The 5,856-nt window shown below is 49.4% G+C and overlaps 1 long non-coding RNA gene across 1 annotated transcript; it reads left to right on the top strand.

Moving 5' to 3' along the window:
- Positions 1-4,857, top strand: LOC112646645 (uncharacterized). The gene is made up of 6 exons (XR_007410508.1): positions 1-778; positions 1,116-1,165; positions 1,250-2,189; positions 2,530-2,598; positions 3,209-4,064; positions 4,487-4,857. It is a non-coding gene; the product is annotated as an uncharacterized LOC112646645 (long non-coding RNA).
- The last annotated feature ends 999 nt before the right edge of the window (positions 4,858-5,856 follow it).

The raw sequence follows: 5,856 nt of genomic DNA, 5'->3' as shown, positions 1-5,856 counted from the left end.
ATTTTTTTCTCTCTGTAGTTAACAAGGAATTTGGGGGAGGAACTTTGAGAATCTATTGAGCTACTACAAACAACAACAACAACAACAAAACAAAACACATAAAGTCCAAAATTTTTCATCATCTGTTGATGCTTCTTGCCTGAGCAATTATTACTATGGTGGTTGTCAAATTGTGGCTTTCTAATTCTAGAATTCCTTCTATAATTGGTTGGAAGTCTTTGGAATGCAGTTTTAACAGTTCTATCTACTTCTTACTTGCCTTGTTCCTAGGGCCTACCCCTTTAGGGTTTTCAACTGAAATCCTGGGTCTTTCCTTTTGAGAGAAGTTGAACTCTGATCTTTTATCTTTGTACTGTGACTCTGCAAAATTCTGCTCTGGTTTACAGAGGTCTGGGCTTAGCTTTTAAGGTTGCCATCTTATAAAATTTCCAACTTCACTAAATGATATGAAACCTGAGCTTTGAGGCTTCTCAAGCCTTCAATTTTGTTACTCCAGCTCATGAGACTACAAAAACCTCTGCTAATTTCTCGTCTCACCTGCAGCCTTCTGCCCAGGGAAAACCTGGATCCTTAGCCTCTTGACAGAGTCAGCAAATCCAAGTGGCCGAAAATTGTCACTTTGCATCTCCACGGTTCTCCCCTCTCCACAAATTAACTCTTCTGGCTGCTGTTGCTTCTGTAACTCTCTAAACTTGAAATATTGCCTGTTCCTCTGGCTTTTCTAGTTATTTTCATTGGGAGTATTATTTGGCTGCCAACTACTCCATCCTACCCAGAAGTGAGATTTCTATGTTTTCCTTTTGGGGGGTTGCCTATAGTATTGCATCATATGGGTGTCTTATTTAAAAATTTAACCTTTCCTCTAATAATATTTATTTTCTCATTATTATAATAGGCACTGTAATAATCACCTTTGTAAATATGCCAATATACATGAGTTCAGTTTTCATAAATTTATGGATATAAAATCACCAGATCACAGAGTATGAAGGTTTGCAGTTCTGACATTGTCAGATAGCCCTCTAGTAAGACCATATGCTAAGCTGAGCTGACAGTGTCTAATAAGTGACCATCAAGTTGTTTTGAGAGGGTCACTATCTTCTCTGCCTCTTTAGATGCCTCAGAGGTCTCTCAACCCTCTCTGTTCCAGCCTCAGTCTTCTGTGGTGAGTGGACAAAGTAATCCTCAGATCTGGTGTGTGGTGCAGGGCAGCCCTGTCAGGGCTCATGTCTTGTCTTGGTACCAGCAGGTGATGGGGAGTGGTCCCACCTCCCTTTTGAGTCAGCGAGAAGGGACTCTCCCAATCTATGGTTTGGGTGTGAATCCTCGCTTTCTGGCAGAGATGGACCCCGTCAAGAATGCTGCACTCCTTACTGTGGGCAACGCCAGCCCTGATGATGAGGGCACCTACTACTGTGCCATGTGGTTTTCAGGCCAGTATGTCTTTGCAGAAGGTACCCGTCTGCTCTATCAGGGTGAGTCCAAGAGAGTAGGGGTCTGATGCCCCTAGTGTGTAGGGCTGCAATGGAATAGGTGGTAGTGGGTAGAAAGGTGGAGATGGTGGGGCCCCCTTGGAGGAAGCCTTGGTCAGCAGGGATGAGGGGAAGAGGGGAAGCTAATCAAGAACATTAAATCCAGTCCCTTCATTTGCTCTGTAGTAAGGTTACTGGAGGCCCAGAGAGTGAAAAGTACATGTGGCAGGGACAAGCTCAGAGCTCATATTCTGGCCAGAAGGCCAGCTGTGGGGGAAAGCAGATTCTGAGACAGACCAGGGAAAGCCATAGAGGAAGGGAAGAAGGGTCTCCAGAGGCCCCAGAAGGAAGGAGATGCAATAGGACTGGGGGTTTGGAAGAGGCTGGTGGTATTGGGTAATATCCTTCTTCCCTTCATTCCCTGCAGCTAAGATGCAGTCCCCTTTCTGGCCACCTGAGCTGAGCCTGTTCATCCCTGCCTCGGGTCCTCCCTTCCATGTACTTTGTGTGGCGCTAGGACACAACCCTGACCCTCTGAGGGTCTCCTGGTCCTGTGAGGCCAATCCCAGAAGGGAGAGGACTCCACTGGAGGAGCTGGGGATCCCGTGGTCAGCTGGCTGCAGCTGTGCTGGGAGGCAGCTGGCATGTCTGTGACTTGCCAAGGCTTGCACCAGAGCGGAGTCTTACAAGTTGTGCTACCCTTGCCCTGTGGCCAGTGTGAGTACACAGAACCCTGGGGGTTGTGCTCTTGTATTCCTGATGCAACAACCTGGAACCCTGTGGTCAGTCGTCCCCCACCCCCCCCCAGCAAACTGGAAGGTCAAGACAGGCACTGCTGTGTGTGATGAAGAACCCTTGGCTCTGGCCCAGCTTCTGGGTGAAGCCTGGACTTGGCTTTGGAGCCTATGCAATGACATTGGGGGACCAGGTGTCCCTAAAGCCCTAAAACCTGCTCTGTCACTCCTGGCTTCCACATCCTCTCATGGCGAATGTCTATTTATTTCCTTTGGGGGATACAGCAGGGGAAGCCACTTGAAGGGAATCTGCTCTGTTCCAGGGTGCAAGAGAAGCCCAGAACCGGAGAACTGGAATGAAACTCCTGAGAAGAGTGGATACATTCCTCTAGGTATGGATCCCTAGATGCTGACCTGGGACCTGGGACCCCGCCCCCCAGGGGGCAAAGCCATGACTTGTCACTGTCAACGACCTATTCAGCAAGCATTTTTTGAGTACTATTTGCCAGGGCAGAGAAATGACTGGAACAGTCTGAACATTAGTGAGTCTAGAAGGCTAGGTCAGACACTGAACCTGGGTTTAAAATGCAAGGAAATCTGTCCTAACAGTCTGAGGACAGGAACACAGGGTATTCAGGTCAGAGAGCAGAGGGGCCCTCCCACAGGAGGTTCTGGGAAGCTCCTGTGGACACTGTAGAGTCAGAGCTAAGCCCTCAGATTCTGGCTGGAAAGGGTGTAGACCTAGTCAAGAGCACCTGAGTCTGGTCCCAGTTCTGCCCTCACCTCTCTGTGGCCCCTTGGCTGAGGCTTTTACCTTCTCTTGGGCTTAGATCCACCCACCTACCTACCACCCCCAGTCTAAACAGTCTCTAGCCTCTGCCCAGCAGATTCCAAGTCCTCCAAGGGGCTGCCTGTGCTCCAGACCCTCCCTCCTTGCTCCAGCCAACTTCCTCCTAGTCTGCTGCCTTCTGTGACCCCTTTTCCTCCCCCTTTCTCTCCCAGACTGTCCAAATTTCTCCATAAATACAGAGAATTTGTGAAGACACTGTTGTGCTGTTGTTATGGGCAAGGGAGGTGGGATCCCAGGACCAACACTCCCAGTGGACGCCTCTACAGGGTCGGCAGATTCTGGCACAGGTCAGTCACGCCAGCCTGGAGCCTGATGGTCATAAGCCCAAAGCCAACCTGGCTAGTCAGAGGGACACACATATGCCAGAGGCAGACAATCATGTTTTGCTGCTTACTGAGAAAGCCGGGTCACATCTGCCGGCTCACTCTTCCATCTAGTTGAGAGGTGGGGGTCTAAGGTTCTCCCCTTTTTTGGTTAAAATCTTTTCATTCTTACCTCCTTTTGAGAACAGATGCCAAATGCTTCTGAGGATTAAAGTTGGCCAAGGACCTTTTACTAGAAAGATCGCACAGAATTTTACAGTAGGGTGATTCGGAGACTGCTAAGGCAGCACTGTCCCTATGACTGCTGTAGTGTTCCCTCGAGGGGCCACGTGCAGCAGAGCTAAGTAACCCACTTCTCCTTTGTGGGAATACCAATGACAAGGAGCCTGAACCCGGTGCCTCATTTCCCATGCTTACACCACAGTGGGGCAGCCTCTCCAGGACTCTAAAGAGCACCTAGTCCAACTCCTCCCATTCAGAGTGATGGCTGCCCATGGCTTCCTACATAGAGTATTTGCAATTGAGACCCCAAGACTCCCAAGCCCTCTTCCTCCTTTCTTCTATACTTCACCTTCTCCTGGCCTCTACACTACACCATCTGTGTGGCAGTTGCTGAAAATGAATCTGAGGAGTTCTCAGGACACCCCAGTCTGCTCTCACTGGGCATCCCAGCACTCCAATCCTGGTATGCACATGTCTACTTTGAGAAATCCTTGTTACGGTGCCAACTCCTTAGCTGAAGACTTTGTAATGTCCCGACACATTTGCTTTGCTGACAGAGGAGGAGTCAGAAGGCTCCAGAAGGGTGTCACAGAGGTCACTGGCCCTGGGATTGGGCTGTTGGGATGGGGAAGCGAGGGCTAGCCAACAGCGGGACTGGGTGGGGCACGGAAAAAAAATGTGGCCTAGTTCTGGGCCCAGTGTGAAGGTGGCCACTAGAGACTGGTGCCATCAGTGTGTCCTATCTGTAAGGACAGGTCCCGTCTACGAGCTCTCCCCAGGAAGGAGCCTTAGTATACAGCTTAAACACCTTAGTAAAGTGAATTAATACCCAACACCTCAGCCTGAGAGGAAACCTTGGATCTGACCTCCTGCTCTCCTCTGAAGGTCCTACGTTTTACTCTGCTTGACCTACTGAGTTGAGGAGATAGAAAGGACGCCAGCAAGTGCGGGGAGCATCAGCATCAAGTTCCGAAGTGCACACAGCTGGACAGCTGGAGGGGTCCTCCCAGTCACCAGAGAAGATTTCACAAGTAAAAACCTGCAAACTCTTTATTAAATTCTCCCATTTCATCTGTACAGAAAAAAATGCACATTATGTTCAGGATCTCAGTAACATCTCAAAATTACACAGCATGAACATGTAAAAACAAGGAACTGCCGGGATTTTATACATAGAAAGAAAAATCATTTACAAAAGAGGCTTGTTAATTTTACTTTTTTTTCTTTCTTAAAAAAAAAAAAAAAAGTTCAAGGCCTAAGATCTCACACAGCATCTGCTGTCCAGTCTGTTTTCCCGTTTGGACTGACCAGGGAACACGGAGCCAGGAGCAGCCGCTCATGAAGCCTCCTGCTGCCAGCACTCTTGCCGGCCACTCCTCCCCGGGCACCACAGCCTGCCTCGGGGGGCCTGGTCTCACCTCCCTGGCTCTGGCGTAGGCCTGCTGGGCTCTGGGGTCCAGGTGTCGACTCCATGATGGGGGAAGGCAAAAACAGAATATAGAGGCACTATCTGAATTTTCTCCTTGCCCAGGGAGGTTTCTCTAATGCCCGTATCCTAACATCCCTACCGGTGTGTTGTGACAGATCTTGGGAAAGGGGGAGGGATCCTGCCATCAGGATCCTGTCACCACTAGCCCAAGCAGAGTCCCACTCCAGGCTCTAGATGACAAACAGTCCCTGGGGCTCCACTGTGACCTCACTAAATGGCTTGGGGAAGCTTGTCACTCTGAAGAGTCTGTCTGGGTTTGCTATGAGTTGTCTGTTGTCTGAGGTCGGGGCAGGAAGGGGATTTGCCTTCAAACTCACTGCCCTAACATGTGACTCTGGTCCTAAGGAGAAGAGGACCAAAAGGAGTGTACTAGAGAGATGGCTGACCAGAGACAAATGAGACAGTAAGAAAGACAGAGGCAGGCCAGAACATCAGCTCTGGCCCCACGGCCCTTGGGAATCAGGGGCCAGGGGAGAAGAGGTGAAGAAAGAGAACCGTCCCTAAAGGCCCAGGAGAAACTCAGGGTACTGGAGTGCTGCATTTGATAAAGCAACGCAGGTGCTGTCCAAATGGTGAGGAAAAAAAGGGATCTTTCAGGTTTCCCAAATTCCCAAGACTCTGAAATACAAATAATATATACCAAAATGCACACAATTCAAAAAGCCCTCTTCTTTTTGTTCTGTGGCAAAATCTAGGTGAAACATGTCAGGCTGGGTTGGCTGGCGTCCGTGGCTCTCTGTATCCACTGACGTAACAAAGCTGTCCA

Source organism: Canis lupus, chromosome 5, assembly GCF_003254725.2.
Source record: "Canis lupus dingo isolate Sandy chromosome 5, ASM325472v2, whole genome shotgun sequence".
Classification (NCBI taxonomy): domain Eukaryota; kingdom Metazoa; phylum Chordata; class Mammalia; order Carnivora; family Canidae; genus Canis; species Canis lupus.
This window is presented reverse-complemented; position numbering and strand designations above follow the sequence as displayed.